Source organism: Passer domesticus, chromosome 23 (assembly GCF_036417665.1).
Source record: "Passer domesticus isolate bPasDom1 chromosome 23, bPasDom1.hap1, whole genome shotgun sequence".
Lineage (NCBI taxonomy): Eukaryota > Metazoa > Chordata > Aves > Passeriformes > Passeridae > Passer > Passer domesticus.
Genome location: NC_087496.1, coordinates 4838266 through 4864729, shown reverse-complemented (window position 1 = coordinate 4864729; position 26464 = coordinate 4838266). Strand labels below are relative to the sequence as shown.

Sequence of the window (26464 nt, the reverse complement as noted above, 5' to 3'; positions counted from 1 at the left end):
AGATCATTAACACCACCCCTAATTTCCCTGATAAGTAGGCTGAGACAGGAGGGTGGAGAGCAATGTCTAAACTGAAGCAGTGAGTAACAAAGAGAGCTCTGAGCCATCCTCCCCTCTCACAGTCCATGCAGGGCTTTATTTTATTTTATTTTATTTTATTTCTTAATTCAAAAAATGAAATCTTTGGGACAGTTTGACTCGGTGCCAGCTGAAGTTTGACGGCACAAAAAAGCAAACAAACAATGGATTTCAGCTCACACCAGAACTAATGAAGCATTGATGTTACACTGAAATGGGGCTTAGCTTAAGTATCCATTTTTAACTTTCAGCTGAAGTGAAAACATTAATTCATGCAAATCAATGTTCCCTAAACAATAATTTTCCTCTAGAACGTTTCTTCTTTTTTAACATAAACTCTTATCTAACAGAACCCATTTAAAGGATTATATCTGCAGACTTCAGCAATTAGCTCTGTAAATTGTTTTCCTTGAGTGTAGGGAAGGTTCCATTACACAGTGAAATATAAAGTGTATGCTACAGTCCATGAAAACCTCTCTTGGAACGATGATTATCCTTCAAAAAGGCTGGGATGAGGGCCAGATAACCAGAAAGAACTCAAGTTCTATTTGTACACCCAAAGCCCCCCTTTATTTCATGTAAGTATCCACTTTCAGCCCATCTTCAGGGGTTTTGAAAGGTAATTGCTTCTGTGGAACATCCACAGGTCGAGTTTTCCCTAAAACACAGCCCTGAAAATCCGCTCTGAGGGATAAACAAGCAAATAGGAAAGGGGTGCATGGAAACAGGGAAGGGACGTGCATCAAACAGCCAAAAAAAAGGTGGGAAATGGCACGGAGGGCACTTCAGATGCTGCTGGAAGTGAGGATGGAGAGGCTCCTCCTGATCTGACTGCAAATCCAGAAAATCTCTAGAGAGGTTTGTAGAACAGAAGTGCAGAGGGTGTAAAAGGTGGTTGAGAGTCACCTGAACCATCACTCAAATCATGGCTTAACTAAAAATGGTGTCCACACAAATCTGAAGATCTTTAGGATTAGAGATGCCACAGCCTCACTGAGCTGCACCACTCTCCCAGGTCTAGGGTTCCTCCTCTCCTTAAATCCAACCAGAATTTCTCCTGGAGTGACAGAGGGGGTTTTCCTGTGGTTTGAAGGCAGCTTCATTCAATCAGGGCACTCACAGGTGACACCAGACACCCTCCCCACTCTGCTCCTGAGCCTCAAGGTCTTCCTTGGCACGAAACAGAGCCCCTTCTTGTTTTCTGTGGATGCCTTGGTCAAAGAGTTGTATCCATCCGTCTATGCACCCATCCATCCATCATCCATCATCCATCCATCCATCCATCATCCATCCATCCATCCATCATCCATCCATCCATCATCCATCCATCCATCCATCCATCCATCCATCCATCCATCCATCCATCCACCATCCATCCATCATCCATCCATCCATCATCCATCCATCCATCCATCCATCATCCATCCATCCATCCATCCATCCATCCATCCACCATCCATCCATCATCCGTTCATCCATCCATCCATCCATCCATCCATCCATCATCCATCCATCCATCCATCCATCATCCATCCATCCATCCATCCATCCATCCATCCATCCATCCACCATCCATCCATCATCCGTTCATCCATCCATCCATCCATCCATCCATCCCTCCATCCATCATCCATCCATCCATCCATCCACCATCCATCCATCATCCGTCCATCATCCATCCATCCATCCATCCATCATCCATCCATCCATCCATCCATCCATCCATCCATCCATCCACCATCCATCCATCATCCGTTCATCCATCCATCCATCCATCCATCCATCCATCCATCCATCATCCATCCATCCATCCATCCATCATCCATCCATCCATCCATCCATCCATCCATCCACCATCCATCCATCATCCGTTCATCCATCCATCCATCCATCCATCCCTCCATCCATCATCCATCCATCCATCCATCCACCATCCATCCATCATCCGTCCATCATCCATCCATCCATCCATCCATCATCCATCCATCCATCCATCCATCCATCCATCCATCCATCCATCCATCCATCCACCATCCATCCATCATCCGTTCATCCATCCATCCATCCATCCATCCATCCATCCATCCACCATCCATCCATCCCTCCATCCATCATCCATCCATCCATCCATCCATCATCCATCCATCATCCATCCATCCATCATCCGTTCATCATCCATCCATCCATCCATCCATCCATCCATCCATCCATCCATCATCCGTCCATCCATCCATCCATCCATCCATCCATCCATCCATCCATCCATCATCCATCCACCCATCCATCCACTGCAGCAATCCAGACCCGTCCAGCAAACACCAATGAAATCCAGGTCCTGGAACACACACGAGGTGGTGCCAGGCACTCGGAGAGGGCAAATTGCCCAGAAGAAAATCCAGGAACCCCAGTTCCTCATCTTCCCTGTTACCTGTAAGACCAAACATCTTTTGGAGATGCCCCAGAGGATGAAGAGAGAAGAAAAGCTCCTCACGCAGAGCAGTCCCACAAAGTCTCATCCCAGCTGATCAAATTTGGTGCCTCCCAGAGCTTCCACCATTTCCACCAGTGACTTACATAGTGAGAGCCAGCTCGGAGCAGCCTCAAAACACAACCCTGATTTATTCCAAACCCATTCTCTTGAACGCTGTCACTTCTCTTTTCCATGCCAACATGCACACGCTCAGGAGACAGACACATTTCCATGCTCTCAGCTGGGAATCGTGTTCCTGCAAGGCTGGTGGATGATGCACAAACTGTCTCTATTTGTGTCCCCCCTTTCAGATGGCAGGCTGCCCACCAAACAAGCTGATTATCACTTGCCCTGGGCTATCAAGGCAAGGCAATGGTATGTTTAGATCAGCAAACTGCATAACAATATAAATGTCATCTCTTCCACAAGAAGCTTTGGCAGGGTTTTGCATCTTGTTCCTCTTTGCGGGGATGTGCCAAAAAGAAACATGAAGACTTGCAGGAGGAAAGGCGGGCACGGGGTTTCCACCCCTTCCTGCTTGCCAAAACACGTTGTGCAGCACTGGGTGTCTCGTTGTCATCCCCCAGGACCATCCCGAGGTGTCAGATGATCCATGAACACCCCTGGTACAGATATAAATACATAGAGAGGATCCTTTTTCTGTTCAGCCAGGCTCACAGGCAGAAATGAGGCACAAGCAGCGTGGCTGGCACAGTCAGGACATGATCTGTACCCTTGCCCAGAAAGGATGGCACCCAGCCCAAGGAGAATAGCCCTGGGTGGGCACTGCAACAACATCTCTGCTGCCAGGGCAAGGCTGCAGCAATGCGCTGCAGCAATGCCCTGCAGCTCCGGTGCAGGATGGGCTCAGGACTGGGGACTGGGACACTGCAGCTCCACTGGAGAATGGGCTCAGGACACTGGGATTGGGACATTCTGATGGAGAATGGGCTCAGGACACTGGGACTGGGACACTCTGAGGGAGAATGGGCTCAGGACACTGGGACTGGGACACTCTGATGGAGAACGGGCTCAGGACACTGGGATTGGGACACTCTGATGGAGAACGGGCTCAGGACACTGGGATTGGGACACTCTGATGGAGAATGGGCTCAGGACACTGGGACTGGGACACTCTGATGGAGAACGGGCTCAGGACACTGGGATTGGGACACTCTGATGGAGAATGGGCTCAGGACACTAGGATTGGGACACTCTGATGGAGAATGGGCTCAGGACACTGGGATTGGGACACTCTGATGGAGAATGGGCTCAGGACACTGGGACTGGGACACTGCAGCTGGCCTGGCACTCTTTAGGATCTGGAGACCTGTGTGACATGAAATGAGGGACTGGGGGCAGCTCCTGGTGAGGGAATGTCACCATTCTCACAGAGAATATCCAACCCTGTTGTGGGCTTAGGGAAGGAGCTGAAGGGAAAAAAGGCTGATCCATGGCTCATTGTCAGCCAGGAAACTTCCAGGAGGGTTCAGAAATTTTGTCTGGACAAGCTGTACATAAATCCTCAGCAGAAACCCCAGAATGGCCTGGGTTGGAAGGGACCTTAATGGTGACCTTTGTCAGGGACACCTCCCATAGCCCAGGGTGCTCAGAGCTCCACCCAGCCTGGCCTCGGACACTCCCAGATGGAGCAGAGAAAAAGTGCAGGAAAGTTGCACCAAAAGAGAGAAAAAATCAAGAGAGAGTACCCAGAAAACCATCCTGGCATGGTGTGATCAGGGGAACAACAAACCCAGATCAGCAGACACAGAAGCTGCGTTGGGAGTTCACACCTGAACAGGACACTGTGACAAATTGCAGGAGTTTTTATGGATTTCACAGGTCCTCCTCTCCAGTTTATGGTTTGTTCCCACACCAGCAACCGAGAGCATGTCACAGGTAAACCCTCACATTTTCTGTGCCAATTAACCCCCGGGGTAAAGCAAAGCTCTCAGCAATCTTCCAAAACTTTCCTCCTAGAGCAAACCGAAGAGTTTTCAGTGCAGTTTATATAAATTCAAAACAAAATCCTTTATCTTGGCTACTTATTATACTTGATTGAAGTTTGCTTTTCCCAGCAGACACTCAAACCCCTTGAATGAACTCTTCCAACCCATTTCTGAGCAAGGATCCTTCTCCGAGATGCTCCTCACTGCTCTGTACAACCCCACTGCATCTCAATTTCTTGATTCGGGTCTTGGGTCAATGCAGGAACCACACACAGCAAAATTCCACAAGGCCTCTCCTAAGGAGATTATGCAAAATGCCACTTAGCATAAATTCCTATTTGAAAATGGAAGGGTGCTTTACTTAGTTATGCTAATGAAAAATCAGAAAAGATATTTTGTGCTTCTGATATTAAAGAGAAACCCTGAACTTTTTCTTAGTCATGCCTTTCTGCTATTGCATATTCCTCATAAATTCATATTTACAATACCTTCTGTTACCAATTTCTTTTATTTCTGAGAACAGAAACGGCTCTGAAATGCTTTTGTTTGCTTAGCAATATCCAGATGCATTAAACTCTCTTACATAAGAGGATTTGTACTTTACATTAAAGTTTTCAGGGGAGAGATATTTAAAAGATTATGAAATATGCTTGCAAAAAGAATTAAAAAGAAAAAAAAAAAGAAGAATGTTGGAACATATCCATCAATATTTCAGTATAAATTGTTGAAGCACCAGAATTACATGGTGCAATTATCTCGCAGAATGTATAGCTCCTAGCACTGATCTTTATGTTCAACAGAAAAAATGGTTTAATACATCACAAATGAATGTTCATTAAGTTGTTGGGGAGAATTCTGTCATAATTGAATAATGAAGCGACTGCACCTTGAGCATCTGCTTAAAAACTCTGCTGCTCTGACTGGATCCAGCACAAGGGGTCTTTTATGGGATATTTCTGCCAACGCCAAGCTTTGTATGAAGTCAGATTTGTTCTGATCATAAAGTCAGATCTTTTCTGATTATTATTTTCTGATTATTTTTCTGATTTGGACTCTTCCTGTGAGCAGCTCAGAATATTGAACAAATCCATGGCACTTTTGATCCTTGTGGGTCCCTTCCAACTCAGGATATTCCAGGATACTTCAAATGAGCCGGACAACTGGCTCCAAGAAAATACTGTGTAAAAGGGCTTGGATTTCTCTCAAGTTTTGGGTGTTTTTAAAAGAAATTAGTGTCAATTGTGTTACTAGGTCACAGAGTCTATTATTATTATTATTTTTATTTTTATTTTTATTTTTATTTTTATTTTTATTTTTATTTTTATTTTTATTTTTATTATCCCAGTGAGCAGTGCATGGAATATTGAAGAAAATCAGTGGCACTTCTGATCCTTGGGGGTCCCTTCCAACTCAGAATTTTCTGTGACACCTCAGATGAGCTGGACAACTGGCTCCAAGAAAATATGATGTAAAAAGACTTGGATTTCTCCCAAGTTTTGGGGTTTTCAAAAGAAATTCGTGACAATTCTGTTAATATGTCACAGAGTCTTTTTTCAGTATTACTGTTGTTATTGTGACAATGATGATTATTAATTCCCCCATATTCTGCCTTTGCAGGACAGCTCCCATCCACGGAACCAAAATGTTTGGTGGCCCAGTCTGGGCTGTGACCTAGAGCAGAGGCTGGACAGAGCTACAGAATAAAGCAGGGATTTATTATAAGGATCTCCTCCATGGATGCACCTTGGGCAGCACAAGAGCCCAGCCAGGGCTGCACCCAAGATGAACCCAAATGGTCCCAAAAGGAACCCAAGATGAACCCAAATGGTCCCAAAATGCACGAGCGCTGCCGGGGTCTCTCCCTGGGCTCAGCTCTGCTCCATGTGCACATTGCAGTTCAGTGTCCAACCCCAGCTGCAGCCCCTGCAGTCCCATCCTGCTTGTTTTTCTCTCTCCAGCCCACGGGGTTTGTGCTCTTGGGCTGAGATTTGGATCATTTGTCCTTGGTGCCCAGCTGGAGCAGGAATTGTTTTGTCTCCCTGCTCTGTGCACAGAGCTCACCATCCCCTGACATGAAGCTCAGAACTACACACCGAAGCAGCACAGAATCTGAAAAAATCTGAAAAATCAGAAAACATAAAAGCTAAAACCTGAGGCATCAGGTCTTAAAAAAAAAACCTGGTTTTCCCCTGCCAAACAGGCTTTGGGGTAATGGGCGACACAAGGAGAGCCCCACAAAACCCCATGGCCAGTTTGGGCTGGGCCCTGCTGTGGACATTCAGGACGGCTGTTCCCTGGCAGTAAATATGCAAAGTTCCTCCCTGGCACACAAAGGGAGCAGTTTTCCGCTGCTGTAGATCGGGCCGTGGATAATCAGCCCGCTATTCACTTCCCCGGCGCTGCGGAAGCGCAATCAGGAAAGCATTATGAGCAAAAACCTGCCCTGCAGGGATAGACTTGCTTTAATAATGTTTATGACTTGTCCATATTGTATTTATGTCTGGAAGTTGATTCCTTGGGTTTTCCCACCCTTCCCCCCCACAACTGCCAGCCCCCAAAAGACAATTTGCAAGCTGGATGCTCCGCCAGGAGAAAAGGGGGAAGTGTTGATGGACACTCTCCTCCCTCCAGGCTCAAGATCCCAGCCAGAAATAATACTTGATTTTATTTTATTTTATTTTTCTCCTAACCTCACCTTTTCCTGGAGTTCCTGGTTCAAAACCGAGCCTGTGTTTCACAAATTAACAGGTTTGGCCTCAAAAAGTGCAGCGCTTTGGGCAGGTGTTGCCCTCCTGTCCTGAAAGCCAGCCAGGATTGATGCCACAACCAGCAATAATGGGAGAAAATGATTGGAGATTCCCCCCAGTATCTCACAATTTTCACTGAGTTCTTTAAAGCCATCCATCTCAGCCTCCCAAATGCATCCCAGAAGAGCCAATCTGCAGAGCAATTGCAGGGACACAGGCTGGGAGAAAAAAACAGGCAGAGTTTTCTTCATCTCAACTCTCCCAGACAGCTTCTGCAGCAGGAATCTGCTGGGTTTGCCCTCCCTGGGTTATTCCACTTGGATTCCACCTCTCCCTCCTGCAAAACCTGCCCCAAACTTCCCAATTTTCCAAGGTTTTCAAGTCACCAAAGGCTGAAGGTTTGGTTTGATTGTGGCAGGTAAATGTGATGGCAAAGGCATGCACAGAAATTGAATCTCCAGGGAGGAAGGTACACAGAATTCCTAAATTCCAGGGATTTCCTGGGTGTTTTGCTGCATTTCCCTGCTGTCCAAGTGCTCTCACACTGCTGGGAGGCAGGAAAATCCCAGGCACCTCTGACTTTGTGGGTGCCTGGATCCAGAGCTGGATCCAGGGATGGCTCAAATCTTTCGACACAAAAACCTTCCCCTGGCTGAGGGACTCCTGGCCTGGCAAACCATCCCTTCCTGAGAACAAAACACAGCCCAAACACCCCAAAATGAGGCAAGACCAGTTAGATCATTTTGGGACCCAACCAGAATGAGTGTCTGGGCTCCCCAAACTCCAGCAGATCCTCCTTGGTTGGACAGGAGCACCACAGAGAGCAGAGCCTCAGGGAGCTCTGAGAGCACAGAGGTCACCACCAACAGGAGAAATTTGGATTCTCTCCCTGCCCTGGGGGCTCCCCCTGGCTCCTGCAGGGAGCTGGAGAGGAGGAATCACTTCCAAAGGCTCTGCTGAGCCCTCCCTGGCAGCCTGGGCAGGCAGCAAGGGCAGGTGGAGGTGAGCATCTGTGGCTCCTGTGCCTCGCAGCTGCCCTGCACTCAAAGCTTTGTTCTGTTTCACAGCACTAAAAGACAAAATAAACAAGTCAGTCATGATTTCACTCGCCTGTGAGCCCGTATTTGCCTACAAGAAAAGCCCCCAAAAGCCACAAGCTTTCCTTTTTATTTACCTCTTTTATCTTTGCTTATTTTCTCTGGTGAAAAGTAACCCAACCTTGGCTCGCTATAAACCCAGGCAGAAACAAAAACCCTCTTGAATTCCTCTTCATTATAAATGGATTGTCAATGTGTTAAATAAATCAGTGAAAATGGAAATCCAAAAATAAATAGCCATCCTGCTGTTGCTATGACAACTCAAATTTTTTACCTGGACAGAGATTTTCTGTTTCACAGTTCGGAATCGCTGAAAAGGAGGGTCACATTTATTTTTTTTTTTTTTTAATCCTGGCACGTTTCACCACCTAACCCCCAACATAAAAAAAAAGGGGGGGGATTATTTTTGGTTACTTTTTAGCAAATGAGAGGAAAATCAAAGAGAGGAGCTATTTTTCACTGCAGACAGGAGAAAGGAGACACGTTCCTTTTACAACAACAGAGCTCAGCCCAGAAAGGACAGAGAGCATGAAAAATTTCAGGATTTCAAGACTTTCATGTGGCCCTGCCAGGCAAAAGGCAGGGCACATATAGAGCAAGATTAACATAACTTAAAACCATATTTTGGCTCATTTATTAAGGCAGTTTTACCATGGGAAAAAGCAACATCACCTCAGAATAGTAATAAATATTTTGCAACTTGTGCCTTTGTTGATGTCAGTGAAATGTGTGTTTAAATGATCCAGACTGCAAAATTAATGCACTTCCTGGTCCTTAAAATGGGAGAAATCAACTCAATTCCCCCTAAATTCATGTGGGAAAGCTCAAAGCACTAAAAAATCCCATTTTGCAGTGGAATTATTTCCTGATCTACCCCACGTGTGAGGGCAAGGAACATTTTGGGGTGGGAAATTGAGGGGAATTCACCAAGAGTTACCTCAGGTGTCACCTGGGACTCCCTGGCCAGGCCCAGCAAAGTCACATAAAGGTCTTTTATTCCATTTTACCTGCTTTAAATAATCTACTTGGTATCTGCTTGTCTGGAGCCTGGTGGGTGGATGATTCACAGATCAGAGAACACCTTCATCTCTTGGCTGGCAGACAGGCAAGGAGCCTTTCCTTCACCCCAAGAGGTAACAGAAAAAAAAAGAAAAAAAAAAAAAAACAGCCAAAAAATACTTTAAAAGTTCAGAAATTCAAAAAGGCAGCTAAAAAAACCCCACTTGAAAATAGCATCCCTTAGGCTTGTTTCCATTGGCCAATTTCTTTGTTAAATAAAATGAATTTTCAAAAAGAATGGAGTCTTGGCCAAAATATTTTCTTCAGGTTGAAACTTGGTGACTAGTTAAAATAACAAAACAACAAATAAAACCAAAAAAAAAATCCAACCAGACTCAAACAAGCAAACAATCCCCAAATATTCAGAGTTGGGGGTAGGGAGGAAGCAGCACAGAAGGAAAACGCTCCCAGTGAAGAATCCCCACAAATCAGCCTTTTCCACAAAAAAAATAGCTTTTGTCACAAAATATCTTGACTTGCATTCAATGGAATGAATTAATCTCAGTCAAAATTCAGCCTAATTGCAAGAAAATGCTAAATACACCCCAAAAATCAGACAATCAAGTGAGAAATCCTCATGGAATCACAGGCAGGATAAAGAGCTTTTGCACTGCAATGTAGTTTTTTGTTATTAATGTGTGTTCCTCCCAGTTGCTGGGATTTTTATGGCTCTCTCCACACACATATGCACACGCACAGGGATGGGGAAAGTGCTCCAAACAAATCTGGGTGTTTGCATCCTGCCTTGCCCGAAAAGCAAAGCAGACTGTTCAAGCAGCAGCCGCTGAAAGCAAGCATTCAATTCTCCTCAGAGGCTCGTTTTCCTCTAAATGGGCCTCTCAGACTCGGTGACAACTCTTAGCTGCTTGAGAAAAAAAAAAAACTGGAATAGAAAAAAAAAAAAGAGGGAAAAAAAAAAAAGAACCTATTTTCCAGTGCAAAGTAATCCCTGCTCCATTGCCATGGCACCAGACATCCGTCTCTTTCTTTCATTGACCAGACGAGGTCCTCCTCAGCCTCTAGGTCCTTTTTTTTTTAAAAAAAAAATAGAATTTTTTTTTGTTCATGCATGTGTGTGTGTGTGTGTGTGTGTGTGTGCGCTCCTGAATTTGTTTCCTTGGTAGGGAAAGGAGTCATTAAAGTATTAGTTGGGGTTGATTGATTCTTCGGGGAGAGGAGAGGGGTTTGTGGAGCTTTGTCATGGTCTCAAAACAGAGGTGCAAGGTTGAAATAAGAAAAGGAAGATGCAGCTCGCCCCTTGGAAAGGCAAAGAGCCCCGTTTGCAGGCTGGGAGTTGAATCCCTTCCAAAAAAACTCGGTGATTTCTTCAAGGTATTGTGAGCATCCGTGAAATAAAGGAGGAGGACAAAGTAATCTCTTTTTGCTTTTAACTTCAGAGCAGTTTACATGATTGTGCCGTGGCTGAGGGGCTGCCTACAGACTGCAGCAAAATATAAAAGGAGAAAAAACAAAACAAAAAGCAGTGACTGAGACAGATTACAATGAAAAAAAAAAAATCGAGAAAAAACGTAAAAATTAAATATACACACATATATACGCTCAAAAACAAAGCAGTGCTGAAAATCACACAGAGGTTACCAAAACCACCTTAACTCTGCTCCTTTTTCTTTTCCATGCCCTCCTATCCTCTGCTGCTTCCCAGGTTAGGGAAACCCACCCCAAATCCAGCTTTTTGGGGTGCACATGGCAGTGCTGGCTCATGACTCAGCATCTGTTGCTTTCTTTTCTTATTTCTCGGGTGTGTTTAAAAGGCGCCCCTGGCTCTGGGGAGCTGGAATTGTCTCCCTGTGGGGTGGGGGATGCTGCAGGTGCCTGGGGGGTTTTTGGGGGGAATGATTCAGCACCTTGGCAGGATGTGGCTCTGGGGTGGCTGGCGAACGTGTGCAGCACACGTGTGACTTTGATTTCCCCATCAGGGGAAGGGAACCTGATGGGTTTTGTAGGGAAAACAAAGGAAATTTTCCCTCACGCAGAGGGAAACACCTTTAGTGCAATTTCTGTGCTTTTTTACCAACAAACAACCCCAAACCCCCACCAACAGGAGCCCTGAGCAGACAGATGGCTCTGAGCTGCCTAATGCCACGCTTCACCTTTGCATTTCATAAAAAAAAAATCAATTTCCAGTGGCATCTGCAGGCCGGGGCAGGAGGAGGGAGCCAGGGGCCAGAGGATGCGCGGGGCACGGCCTGGGCCGCGCTGCCCGCGCCTCCAGCGCCCTCCCAACGCCCCATTGATCCCCTGGCTCCTGCAGTCTGATCAATCCCGCACTCAGAGCACAGCCAGAGCGAATTTATTACTCCTAGGAAAGTCCCCGGCAGAAAGGGAGGTGGATCTCCGGGGCAGAGCCCAGGGTTGCAGAGGATTTTGAGTCGCGCCTTCCCACGCCGCTCCCCCAGCCCGATTTAGGAGCAGCAGGCCCCGCTCTGAGGGTGACACGAGTGCTCCTGGCATGGTGGCATTTCCCACAGGCACCGTTTGGCCCAGATTTTGTTATTGAGGTTGCTGGGCACAGAAAGGGGAAGGGAGAAGGAGGAGCAGCGGGGTGAGGTGATTTCAAACACGTTCATGACATCATCTTGAGTCCATCCATCAGCCTGCAGATGATTCCTCCCAGCCAAGGCCAAGAGGACATTTTTGTTGGGGACACAAGGGACAAAGATACCTTGGAGTGTTCTGGGTGCTCTGGCACTCACACGTCTCAAAACTCATCTCCCAGTGCATTAAGGAAAACGTGTCTCCCCCAGTTGGCACAACTGTGAAACCAACTCCTGTCTGACACCTCCCCGAGCGCCAGGAGCTCACACAGGGAGCCAGGAGAAGCCTCCTCCCACCCCCATTCCAGGGTCAGCATTTCCTACAGCCCTGATAAACACAGGAAACTTTTCCATTCCTTTCTTTTCTATTCCTTTCTTTTCTATTCCTTTTCTGTTCCAGAAGATTCTGGACTCCAGGCTTGTTTTATACTCAGCTGTGGGTCCAACATCCACGTTCAATCTCTAGCGCCAGGAACTGCAGGAAATTGAGCCCAGGAAGGACAAAAGAAAAGAGAAAACTCTCCAGCTCATGGTTCTCCCTGGAAAGGATGGGTAGCAGTAAGGGAATGCTGCTTCCTTAAGCTGGGAGGGGAGGGAATTATGAGATCTCTCCCTGCTTTTAGTTCTCTCTTCCATCCAACCCCAGTCTGTAATTTAACACCTTCCCTGGAATATTTTCCTGCCTCCTCTAAAACATCTGGGTAGAGGTTATGAACTCCAGGGTGGTTCCTGCTGCTGCTGCAAAAAAGAAGGGAATACCATGGAGCAAGATGGCAAATGTTGTTCAATTAGTCAGGAACTCGTTTGAGCTTAATGACCTTTAGGATCAGACACAGTTTCTGGAAGGTGGAGCTGGGACATGGATATAAATATGGCTTTGAAATAAAATCTCTGTTCCTACACCCAGAAAAGCTCTGCACCAATTCCAGCCCAGGGGCTCCAAACCTGATGTCCCATCTCACTGCCTCACCCCACATTCCATCACAGATTTGCCCTTTGCAACCAGGACCATCCACAGCACCTGATGGGATTTTTTTTCTTGCTTATTTTTCTACTCCTGCCTCACACAGCCCCTCCTGAGGTATCCTGGCATTGCCTCTAAAACTGCCTCCTTCCCACCAGGATTTTGATGCAGACAAATAAATTGTAAAGCACCAGCAAAACACGTGGGCAGCATTTCACATTTCACACCTTGACCTCTCCCAGGCACAAACCAGCTGCAAGAGCCACTAAAACCAAAGCCAGGTCAAATACAACCGGGGTGAGCTTCACACAGAGCACATCTCACACCGGGCCGGATCCAAAACCCAGCAAAAGCACATCCTGCTCCCTCATTCCAAGCAGCTCTCTCAACCTGCAGAATGAAAATGATCGGATTTGCCCAAATCCCATTGTCTGGGCTCGTCTCCACTTCCCTCCGTATCCAATTCCGCAGACAGCCAGAAGAGGGGGATCACATACAGGGCTGACCAAAAGGTGACTTTAGCACCAGAAGCCGTTTTCCTTTAACAGATATTTTTATTAATTTAAATTTGCCCTTTCTCCACTCTTAATTCCCACTGGTGACAGGGGAAAAATAATTCCCCTCCTCTCCAAGAATCCCATGTGAACAAAGCTGCAGTCAGTGAGGCGAGGTGGTAACAGAGTAATTTATGGTGGTTTTAGGAGAAAAAGTGTGGGTTTAAGTGAAATCACACTAAATTAAAAAGAAAAAAATTTACTTCCTGAGAAAAAGTAATACTGGCACAAAAAGGAATAATAATGGAAAATAATGGGCCTCTGAGCAGCTCTTGTGGATCTGATTCAGGTTCCACGAGTTCCAATAAAGTAGCAAAATGCTGACAAACAGCCTGGCTGGGGGGGCTGGTGCAGAAATCACACCCATTCTTCTTTTTCTTAATTTTGGAGGGAGAAACAACAACACAGCACTCAGAGAGAACAGGGCAGAAACTTCCCCAGTCCTTCCTCAAGTGGGGGAGAAGCCAAGCCCAGGATCGACACACCCCACAAGGAGCAAAAGTCTCAAATTATCCTGCCAAAATCCTGGAATTCAAGGGAAAACCTTGAACTCTGTAGTCATTAGGAGACAATTAAGAATTGATCAGCTTTCCCTGCCCCAGGCTGCAGCATCTCAAGTCATCCTTCCCTCTCTGCTGCCCTGCACCTGCCCCTCACCCATGTTCCCCCTCCGACATTCCAGGACACCCCACAGCTGCCAGATTCCTCCTTTTCCAGCATCCCCAAATTCTCATTTGCAGCAGTGCACCCCCAAAGCCACAAAAGAGTGCAATTCCTGTTTTACAGGGATTTGCCTTCCTGCATTTGAGTGCTGAATTCAGCAGATTCTGGCACCAGAGAGAAGTGGATCAGGCACCCAAATCCTGTAGGCTGCCACACAAATCCTTGTCATTGTCCCTCAGTTTTTCTCACATCCCTTCTGGCAGGTTGATGCAATGCATTACCACACAGCAAATTAAAAAAAAAAAAAATCCCACCCAAAAATCCCATTTAGATGTTGTGGGCCAGATTTACATCAAAACCCGAGGAAGGATTGACGCTGATTTAGCCAAGGTGGGACCCAGGTGTTGCCCAAGAAAACCTACAAAAAAAAAAAAAAAGAAAAAATTCTATTTTCCCTGGCTTACTTTCACAGAAGAAAGAAAGCAGCTTCAGAAATAATCCAGGCAGACCCCTGGGGAGAAGGAGGAGGAATAAAATAAAATCAAAAAAGGAAAAAAAGCAAAGCAAAGGAGGCTCCTTCTGGTGTTGGCAGCCTGGGGGAAGGAGGGGGCGAGCCTGGCTGGGCAGGGCCGAGCCCAGGGAGCCGGGGCGGGATGGGGCACACCCGCTAACCCCGGACAATCGGATGAGCAATCTTTGCCGGGGACAAAAGCCATCTGCTGAGCGCGACAGGAGCAAGGACAAAGGCGGGCAGCATCGCGTGTCGGGCCGGGCTGCCCCGGCGAGGTGCCAGGGTCAACGGCATCCCGGAGGATCGATAATGCTAAAGATCCCCCAGGCCGGGAAAATCGCTGCGAATGCACTCAGACAGGGCTGGGGGTGATGGAAAACCCTCGGCAGCCGCGGGGGTTTGGGGTTGGTCCATGGTGGGTGAGGTGCAGATGGGTTTGGACGCCCCGAAATGGGAGGAGGGCAAGGGGAGGTGAAGTTTGGGGAAGTACACGCGGTGTGCCCACGCAGAGAGGATGTTTAATAACAAACCCCACTTCTCTAAACGCCCCCTCAGCCATCAGAGGCTCCTCCAGCTCCTAAATGTGCGTTTCTCTGGGTGTGCTCACCCCCAGCCCAATTATCCATCAATAACCAGGGAATCTGTTCTTTCTTGCTGGAAGAACAAATAGCTGACTAATTGGAGCCTAAAATTTTGCATGCTCCTCCTTCAAGTCCCTAAAATGTCTTGTTTAGCCTTTCCCAGGCCATCTCTCCCCTCTGTGCCTCAGTTTCCCTTTTGTGAGACAGGATTTATGCATCCTGTGAGAGGAATACTCCTGGAAAATAGGACAGCCCCTGATGTTCCAGTAAATAGGCCAGGCAAGAACCTACATTTCCATGGGAAGAATTGGTTTAACCCAATTATTAATACACCATTTACTCGGAATTAACTACAACTGCAAAGCAGCAAACTCCCAAGAAGTGATATTTCAACAGGTCCCTCTTTTTCTCCAGGACAGACTCGGCCTGGGGATGGTTTCAGAAATCATCTTTACTCAAAATGGTTCCGTTATTTCATCTCTCATTCCAAATTGGCAGGTGACACAGCATTATCTTTTGGGATGGTATTTGGGATAAGGACAAATCTCTCCTCCTTATTTCAGATTCAAAGTCAGGTTATTCCCCTCAGCTCCTCCCTTTGTAACTTGTGTGACAACCTGCACTTCAGCACATCATGGAAAGAAAAAAACAAACAATTCTTTTTTTCCCACAAAGGTTTGGAAGCATCCCCTTCCCCTTGGAAACATTCTAAAATTCATTATGTTCCATACTTTAGGATTTTTTAAACTAGATTTTCCTCCTAAAAACCACTGGCTCCACTTGAGGATATTCACAAAATCTATATTTTAAAGTTTCATTGTCTACTTTTTAACTCCACATCTTTCATTCCTAAAGACTCCTGTGTGCATCTTTCTGTGCATGTTCAACAGTCCAGTCCACCTTGGCAATTCCTGGAATTATGATGTGGATTTTTCTGTTAGATGGCACAGCACTGTAGGGAAAACAACAATTTCAAATCCATCAATGAATTCCAACTAATTCAGCCCAAGAAATCCAGGAAAGGGAGGCACTACTCAGCAATCCCCATCTCAGGAATTAAATGAATAAAAGCAATCTGAAGCAAAGAGGAACAAAGTAGCAGAGCACACATTTCCACTTCCCCTGGCATCTCCCTCTCTCAATCATCTAAATGGTTCATTTAACCTGTTCCTAAGTGCCCCTGTGGAAAAAAAAATGCAAATTTTCATCCAAATCAAAATGACTCATCACTTAAACAGGAGGATCTTCACCCAAGTCAGCAAAGAAGTGAAAAGTGAAATTAGGGACGTAGATAAGCCACGAAGCCACGAGCAAAGCTGAGTCTACATCAAAGAGCAGCAGAGAAAACCCAGCTTAGAAATGGTTATGAGTGCCAGAAAGTCATGTCTTGGCCTGAAAGATTGCACATTTCAACACCAAAGCATCACCAAGCCCAGATTTCTGGGACCTGCAGCAAAATCCCTCCGCTGGGAGGGCGGCTGTGGGGTGGATGAGGAAGGCAGTGTTGGGATTTCCCCTGTTTGCTTTCCTGTTTCCCCATCCCAGACTGGTTTGGGTTGGAAGGGACCATAAATCTCACCTCATCCCACCCCTGCCATGGGCAGGGACACCTGGCACTGTCCCAGCTTGCTCCAAGCTGGCCCTGGACGTTTCCAGGGATGGAAACACCACGGGCAGCCTTGGCCAGGCACCCACATTTCCCTGCCCTACCAGCAGCTGAAATCCAGAGCTTTTTTTTTGCCTACAGAAAGGCAGATGAAAGCTGCTCTCCGCTCCAGACATAATAAAGCACAAAAACACCACGCAGAGGCTTTTAGAGAGCCAGGAGGAGAGAAGGAATTAGGAAACCCAACACCAAAGAGGCCCCGGCAGCACTCAGGGCTGGGTGAAGCCTTTCAGGCTGATCCAGCCCAAGCACAAATATTATCATTATTTATTATATAACACCTGGGATTGCTGCGTTTTCTCTTCACCCCCAGCCACCTCCTGGAGCACTTCCACTGTCACTGTCCCCATGCTGGCCTAGTTTGCCAGCTTTCTTCCATCCAGGTAAATACAGAGGCCCCATCTCAGAGGCAGCTGAGTACCCATTATACCCTGCTGCTTCTCCCTCGCACTTATCCCATTATGCCATTACAGCTGCTGTGGGGTCGGCTCTTTTCTATTTTGTGACATAATATCGTGGGCCCAAGTCCCCCCCTGGCTGTCCCCAGCGCACAGGAGTGCTGCTGAAGAGCCCTTCAGGTGGCAGCAGGCAGGGCCACCAGTGTGTCACCAACAGCATCCAGGAGCTGCTGGTTCCCACAGGTGCTGCAGCGGCTCCCTTTTAGCCAGAAATTACCTCCTGGGAAATGGGAAAAGGCAGCACCTACCCAAAATAGCAGCCAACAGCAAATAAAGGCACTTCAAATGTGCAAATAGAGGCAACCTGGAGGCCTAGCAGGATGGATAACCCCCCTCTCTGAGGGAAATGTCATTTCAGGGCTTGTTTTCTCAGTTCTTTCCTCCTGCAGCTAAAGGTAGCTGAGCCCTGAAGTGAGAAGTGAGTGGTGCCAGGGATAGACGGATCTTTTACTTCCCCTGGGCTCTTTGTGCAGGGGAATTTTGGTGATGTTTTGTCCTTAAAATCCCCACTGATGCTTTTGTTGCTGGAGAAAAGTCAAAGTGGCCTCACAAAGGCTCTGCTGTGGTCACTGGGTCCAGCAGGAGCTTCTTGTGCCACTTTGAGCCACTGACCTTGAGAGTTTGGAGCCCTTTGGGATAAATTCCAGTTTACAGACAGCCCAGGACACAGTGGATGGAGAAGAGCTCATCAGAGGGAGCTCCCAACCAAATTCAAACAGGACAGAAGGACTGGACAGACCCCCAGGAGCTGGGACAGGGAAAGCTCCAGCCTTTCCCCTCTGCCTGAACAAAACACACCCCAGGGAATGGAGGTGACCTGCAAAATGATCACACAGCCCCTGTGACCCATCCCACAACTGTCCAAGGCTTTTTACTTCTATTCCTACATGTGTAGGAGGCACCAAGCACAACCAGGGGGGATTTACCCAGCCAGGGGGGGATTTACCCAGCCAGGGGGGAATTTACCCAGCCAGGGGGGGATTTACCCAGCCAGGGGGGGATTTACTAAGCTCAGCATCAACAAAGAGTAAAAAAACTTTGAAAGCCATGGGAATTAACTGTCTCTAATTAATGCCATGTCCTGAGCTGAAGCATTGTGTTATTTTTAAGGACAGGTTCCTAAATCTCTTTTTTTTAAATTGCTGTTTTCAGGAATTCACCTGTGGCCACAGAGGAGGAACACTGCAGTGCCACCACATCCAGATTCCAGCTGCTCCAGTCCCAACCCTTGGCCACAAGTGCAGAGCTCCTGGATCAGTGCTGAGACCACGGCCAAGGAAAAAAAAGCACATTTCTACCCTATTTTAAACCATAAAATAACTACAAAACAGCTTAATTATCAATTAGTTAGGGCTTTTTGGCTTTTTTAAAAATAATAATATAAATTATATCCTAACTATTATGTTGTGTCCATATCTGCTATTCTGGTTATAGCTGAGCTGCTTATCAGAGCAAAGGAAGAGATACTCAAGTTGATGAAGAGCAAATTCTGCTTTTTTGGCTCCTTCTCCAACTTTAAAACCAGGCTGCACTAATCTATAAATAAATCAACAAGGCTAATTCTTAATTCAGAGCAATACGGAAGACCCAGAGTCAAGGGGAACCTGAAGAGAATGAGAAGAAATTGCAAAGGGGAAAGAAATGTTTGTGGTACTCAGGGGCTCCTGCTCCAACCAGCCCCATCCCTGAGCTCACTGCACTCAGTAAACTCATTAAAATGATAACAAATTCCTTCCTCATTTCAGGTGAGTGAATCACCCTCCTCTGTCAGGGCCACACCAGCTCAGGGGATGGGCTGAGGGATTCCTGGAGCTCCTCCTGTGACTGCTCCTGAATGGGACTCAACAATCCAGGAAAACTCAATAGGAAATGAAAGCTGTTGAGCTGAGAGTGCCTTTCCTGGCCCAGCCCAGGCTGGGAGCCATGCAGAACACGAGATCACTTTGCTGAGAGGAATCACCCAGAGCTTGGTGAGTTTTAAAACACTGAGGTTGCCACAGGGAGCTCACTTGGTGCCGTTTAGGGGCTGAGTTCTGCCAGCAGCTTCTTGTTTAGAGGGGTGAAAATGTCACTGTTAATAAGTCCAGGTAGGATAATCCACATGTTGGGAAGAGTTGGACCCAAAAATCCATTGGAGCTCCCTGAAAGGCTCCCAGCAGTTTGTTGGCTGTGAAATCAGCTTCCAGTCCAGGATCCAGCCCAACATTCCTATTGTGAATGTTCCCCACAAACTATTTAATTCCATTTAAACATCCCAGCTCAAATTATACCTGACAGAGATCCTGACACACATTTCCTCATCTGTGTTTCTGGTTTGCACATGCTGCCAATGTCTGTCAGTCTTTTCCTAAAGCCAGAATCTCTTCCCAAGAATTGGACTTCACTGAAATCCATGCAGAAATCACCAAGAACAGATTCACAACTTACAGTAGTTCCATAATTTTCTATAAAATCATATATTCCTTTGCAACCACTGTAATCTCCCAGTTCTAGAGCCTGTGGTTAATCCCTCTGAACTGAACTGATGTCACAGTGGGGGACAAAGCAGTAAGAGATGAGAATTTGGGTTATTGTTTCTATTCCTCTTGTAAAAAACCCAGTGAGCATCATCATCAATGCCCATCTTTTGGGTGGAGTAGTTCATGAAGATGTCTGAAGTCACCTCCTCTTAAAATCAGCCTGGAATGTCACAGAAATGGAATTATTTTAGTAGTTCATAAGGTTTTAATCTCCAGTGTGCAGCCCGGAGTATTTTAGGTTGTTGGTTTGTCAGAGCTGCTTTGTCCAGCTGCCCCAGGACTGGTCCAGAGTTAAACCAACAATTCCTTCCAGCCTGAGCTGCAGTTCCAAGTCTAAGAGCCAAGACAGAACCAGTTCCTCTGGATTTGGGCTCTCCAGTGATGCATGGAATAATTAAGGCTGGAAAAACCTCCAAGATCATCAAGTCCAACCAACCTGTGCCCAATCCCCACCAGAGCACTGAGTGCCACATCCAGTTCTTCCTGGGACACCTCCAGGGCTGGGCACTCCAAACCTCCCCGGGCAGCCCCTGCCAATATTTAACAACCTTTCCATGGGGAATTCCTGCTGATTCCACCTGAGGCCGTTCCCTCTGCTCCTGTTCCCGTTCCCTGGAGCACAGCCCGACCCCCCCCGGCTGTCCCCTCCTGTCAGGAGTTGTGCAGAGCCACAAGGTCCCCCCTGAGCCTCCTTTTCTCCAGGCTGAGCCCCTTCCCAGCTCCCTCAGCCCCTCCTGGGCTCCTCCAGAGCTTTCTCAGTTCCATTCCTTTCCCTGGACACTCTCCAGCCCCTCCAGGTCCAGACTGGACACTGGACCTCACAGAGGGACCATGCCCTCCCTGCTCGGCAGTGCTCCATGGAGGGAGCTAATTAACCTGGCATAATTAACCTCTGCATCCACACCAGCCCTGCTCTGAGCATCCCACCCAAGCCATTCCCAGTTTGTTCTCCCCACCTCGGAGCCCCCCAGCCAGTGGAGCTGAGCTCAGGGGTCAGACCCAGCTCAGCAGGCAGCAAATGCTGGCCCTGGGGAGGCTGGAGGAGACACAGGCCACAAAGTCCTGGTTTTGGGCAGGGAAGGGCAGGACAGAGCTCAGCAGCACGGCCAGGACAAGGGGACACACATCAGGCACATTGCCACTGAGCTCACACAGAGCTTCTGTGCCTTCGGCTGGACCTGCCACAGCAGCACAGGCTGCAGAGGTGTTGCTGAGATTCTGGCTGAGTCAGACAGCAAATATCTGTTTATGTGGATAAATATGTATTGATTAAATAGATAAATAGGTGTATTTGATAGGTATAGTTCTACAATTCAATGTGCAGTGAATACACATTTTTACAAATCAGCACAGCCAGCCCCCATGTGATCTGTACATGGAGGGGAAGCTCAGCCTGAGATTCTGTTTCAAATTAAAAGCAGCTCTGCTGCAATTAATCACAGCCTGGTTGATGAAGCACGCACTGAAAGGACAACAAGAATTCTGGGAAGCTCAGCCTGTCATCTGCAGCCACAACAAGTTTGGTTTAAACCTCAGGACAACGAGGGTTTGTCACCCAGCCCCTGGTCTGAGCTGCCCTCAACACTGTCCCCAAACCAGATGGCCCAAAATGTCCCCAAATATCATTTACAAAATTTAGATTTCTCTATCACAAAATTAAATGACACCCATCCAACACTGGCTTTGAACACTAAACTCTCACTACTTTTATTTACCATGATTTTAATTACTGAATTCAACTAGAAACCAGATTATTTACCCCCTTCCCTTTAACTCCTTCCACTCTGTGTCTCCCCATCCCATTTTCCCCTTTGCAGCCTTGCACCTCCAAAAGTTGAGTCACCCCTGGAAAGTTGACAAAGTTCTGGGATCATTTTAAATCACATGAGATGACACAAAAGTATTTGTGCTTCTTCCAGCAATTTTGAAAACTTCAGCAAAACTGAACTCTTTCTCCATTTCTTTGCAAGGAGATATTTAAAAAAAAAAAAAAACCAACCAAAAACTCTCCCAGGATTTAACTCACTGAGCTATTACGGTTTTCAATAGAAAAATGTCTTAGTGAAAAACTCCTCATCAGCTTTTGCTTTAAATTAAGGGCTTAGATTTTATCTGAGACTGAATCCACTGCGAAACACAAATCTTTTCTCCTTGCTCACAGCTTCTACAGGTGTAACATAAAATTTAAAAAAATAATAAAAAGGTATAAATATGTTCTAAAGGAATCTTAGAATATAAGAAGAAGAAGAATAAAATATTCTATCTATGTTTAGAATACAAATATATTCTAAATATATTCTGATATATTCTTACAATGAAGAAAAGTTCCATGATCCAGACCTGTTCCCTAAAGCTCCTAAAGCCTCAGAGGGGTGATATTTGCACACTGGAATTCCCCCAGAAAGCCAAATCTGAGCATTTTGCACCAAGCAGAAGAGGCTGAAGAGCCAAGATTGAGTTGCCTGATTTCCACAAGTCACAAATAAAAAAATAAAAGGCAACTTGACGGATTTAATCTCATTTTGGGATCTCCTCTTCCCCATCCTTGTGTGTGGAAAGAGAGCAATAATCCCACCAGCCAAAAAAAGAAGAAAAAATATGGACAGAAGGGACTTTCTGCAGCTCCAGAGGTTGGGATTTTAGGATTTTAGTAGGAATGGCAAAAACAGATCAGGTAAGAGAAAGTGTGGGGAAGTTTCTCCCTGGAGGAGCCCCAAACCTCCAGATCCTATTGGATCTGTACCAGAGATCCTCTGAGACATTTAGGGCTTGCTGGAACATTTCTGCTACCTGATATTCTTATATCATTGTTATTATTCTCACTATTACTATTATTATTGTTATTATATGGTGCTCAAGAATTCAAAGAGGGAACACAAGCAATGACTAAAAAGAAAAGAAATCCTGCTAAAGATGCACATGCAAATAGAAAAATGCTTATTTCTCAAACAAGCAGACAGGAGGAGTGTGACATCTGCAGATTTCAGGACCTTTAAGTACAGGAATATTGTCCAAAGAGAAAAAAAAGAGATTAATTTAATCATTTCTGTGACTCCACCCAAGGTTCTGAGCCAAATCAGGTGGGAAAGGACCTCGGGAGGTCTCTGGTGCAACTTCCTGGGATCCAACCAAAATATTTTGGGTTTTATCCCATTCCTCATCCACCCTGTGGCTTCTAGCAAGAGAAAATCCTCCACTGGTGTTCATGAAATCACTGAAAGGTGGCGAAGAACCTTTAAAACCATCTAATTCCAGGATCACACCAGTTGCTCTGGGGAATCACCACCACCATCTGATTTTCCCTCCCCATTCTTGAATTTTAAAACCAGCTGGGTGTTTTTTTTTTTCCTGAGCTGCAGATTGCACCCCTGAATCAATTTAATCTTTTATTTAATCACCTATTATTTATGCAGGATTCAAAAAGGCATCCCAAGAACAACTGAAATCCCTTGCCATGATGCCTTAACTCCAGCTTATTTCACAACCAGACCAGAAATGAGGAGAGAGAACCATGGTTACAGAGAAAATACCACCCAGCTCCTCAGGAGATGGCTCATCTCTCCACAGCCCCGACAAAAACGCAGCTGTTTCAGAAAAATAAATCATTTCATGTGGTCAGTAGTGAAGGAGGGAGGTTTTAGGAGGGATTTGCATGTTGGAAAAGTGATGACTTGGCAGAAAACTGGCAGGATTTTCTCTGCACAGGCAGGAATGTGAAGCAGAGATGGAAATCAGGTTATCAACAGCAAAATGGGGGCAGAGAGAGCCAGAAACAATTCTAGGGGAAGGAGAACATGGCTTGAAACTGATTTATCGCTCTTCAAGCCAGCACTGGCACGTTCTGAGGGCTTGGGTCCCTCCTGTGTCAGGGTTACCTCAGCCAACCCTACCCAGAATATTATTTGTGACTTCTTCCTCTCATTCCTGCCTGGTTTTGCCACATAAAACAGGATGAAGCAGGACAAGAAAGTGAAAAGTTGTGAAGGATGGAAAAACTACCAAGAGTGCAGAGCCCATTTTGGCTTTGATAAAGGCCTGGGCAGGCCTCTTCAACTTACAGAAATCATGGAATGGTTTGGGCTGGGAGGGATCCTAAAGCTCATCCCATGGGCAGGGACACCTTCCATTGTCCCAGGGTGCCCCAAGCCCCTGGTCTTGGACACTTCCAAGAATCCAGGGTAGCCACAGCCTCTCTGGGCACTCTTCCCACCCTCCCAGCCAGGAATTCCTTCCCAAAATCCCATCTCAAACTCTCTAAGTCCTTCAGCAACTGGAAAAGCAACCAGGCCCTAAAAGGTGACACCACACAAGTGTCCATTCTGAAACCATGGACAAAAAACCATTGGAAAACCCAAAGAACAGGTGAAACACAATCTGTGAAATTCCCTTTTTAAACCTGTAGCTCACACCCAGGTTGAGTCCCTCGTAGTCAAAGCAAATGTAAAGAAAGAGAACAATGCCCACAATTTTCAGGAGATGGCCAAAATTTCCATCCTGGCTCAGGAAAACGCATTCCTGTCAGTAAAAGTGGGAATTCCATGCACAGCTGATGAAAGCAATAGAGCAGATTGCAGGTGTATAAATACAACTGAAATTGTCCCACAAATCATCTTCCCACCCAAATCACCCAGTGGCAAAGGGAAATAATGTTCTGAAATGTGAATTAAGACAGATTTGAGCACACAACACCAAAACAGAGCAATTGACCAGAGCTGGAAAGCAACAACCACTAAAAAACTCTTTTTTCTCTTTCTTGCCAACATTGTCACATGAAAGTTTTCTGCTGTGCTCACTTGCAGAGCTCTGGTTTGGTCAAACTCTGGCACGTGTTTTGAATAAGGAGGAGTGAAATCTGCCAGCACAAAACTGTCTGAACTCAGGGAAGTCCAGCCCGAGCAGGACACATCCCTGACATTCCCACACAAGAATTCCACCTGCCATCCAACTGATGCTGTGGCACTTCCCACCAGATCACACCCCCTGCATCCTGAATCTTTCCAGCACACAGAATTAACCACAAATTTGCCCTGATTTCCTGGAAGCCAACATCATCTCACCCATTAGGAGATAATTGCCTGGCTGGTGTTTCACCCCATACTTCTCCCACAGCTTCCCCTGCCTGAGTGAGTCTCTCCAAGCAGGCTTTTCCCAGTGGAAGAGGAGAAGTTCTTTCATGCCTCATTTCAGACTCTTCCCCTTTTAAAGAATCTCTTTTCTACCTGCCAAGCTTTGCTCCTATCAAGGGATAAATTCCATGAACAAAATCCCCTGGGAAGGTGCTGCCCATGGCATGCAGAGCCCACCTGGACACAAAATTCATGGCAGTGGCTCAGTCCTGGGGGTTGGCAACCCCCAAAATCCTGAAAAGGCACAGGGCTGCCTAATCAGTGATTTCAAGTGGTGACAGCAAATGGATTTGGGATTAGCAGAAGGCTCATAACCCAAGGGTTCAGCTTTTCCTGACACAGCTCTCTGGGCTGGCTCTTGCTGCATTTTGGGCTCTGTGAACCCTCCACAAGTGTGCAATGGCACACTGGCCATGGCAGGGGACAAGATCCCTGATTAATACACGGAATTCTCATCACATTTTAATGCAATCCAACTTTGCTGAGCCAATTTCTGCCTGTGAGAACTCGTAAGGACTCACCAGTGAAGCTCCAAGCAGGGAAATGGTACTTGCCTGGAGCTCCAGGTGGGATGGAGCTCTGGAGAGGTGAAATCCTCTTCTTGTTGCTTGGGCAGGTCTTTCCTGGAGATTTCTGGCCCTGACTCCCAGCTCCAGAAGAATCCAGGTGATCCTTTCTCTTTTTCATGAGCAATTCCCACTGAAGTTACTCCTATGAGAAGAAAAGGGAAAAAGGAAAAAAAAGAGATATATTTATTTCTTTGCAGAACAGAACTGTAAGGGCTGCTCACTGAAATCCCACAAGAAAGTGAAATAGGTGCCTGGAACTTGAGCTGGCACCACACAGAGCAGTTCAACTTCAGATTACAGGACAAAATCTGGGGCAAAAAAAAAGCATTTGTATATTCTTATGTTAAAAGCAATGTGAGCACAAGTTGTTTTGAGTAACGAGACAAAACAAATTTAAAAAAATTAAACACAGAGTAAAGTTTTCCTTTCTCCACCTGAAACAGATCAGACTGGAACACCTCTCCCCCTCAATCACCCTTTTTACAGCAAAATTCATCTGTGGGGCCAAATATTTCTGCCTGTGCTCTGAAAAAACTTCTTTTTCCCTCGTGGCAAACCTGACATCTCAGCCAGCAGCACCACACTGCCCTGCCACTCTGGAGTGCCTAGGCACACCAAATTCCCCCTCAGCTCCAAGACTTCCCTTCCCAGACCTACCTAAAGAAAACACCTCAGTTCAAATATTTATTCCTGGCTTTGGAAGGTCGGGGTGGAGGAGGAGGAGGGAGGATGGGACTCGGGGCTGGCACCCGTGGGTGCAGTCACTCAGTGGGCATCACCCAGCAGGAGTGCCAAACCAGAGCTGTGCCTGCAGAAAGCTCTGCCAGAGAAACCCACAGCCTCAAAAAGCCAAGCAACGAGCCAGGCCTGATCCTGATTCATCAGTATTCAGCTGTGG

General features: G+C 46.4%; 1 long non-coding RNA gene across 10 annotated transcripts in view; it reads right to left on the bottom strand.

The window, feature by feature from the left end:
- Positions 1–26464, bottom strand: part of LOC135285505 (uncharacterized) — a 134753-nt gene that overhangs the window by 73784 nt on the left and 34505 nt on the right. For all 10 annotated transcript variants that reach the window (XR_010350318.1, XR_010350323.1, XR_010350320.1 and 7 more), the window contains one exon: positions 25552–25708. This is a non-coding gene — a long non-coding RNA (uncharacterized LOC135285505). The remainder of the gene's footprint in view (positions 1–25551; positions 25709–26464) is intronic.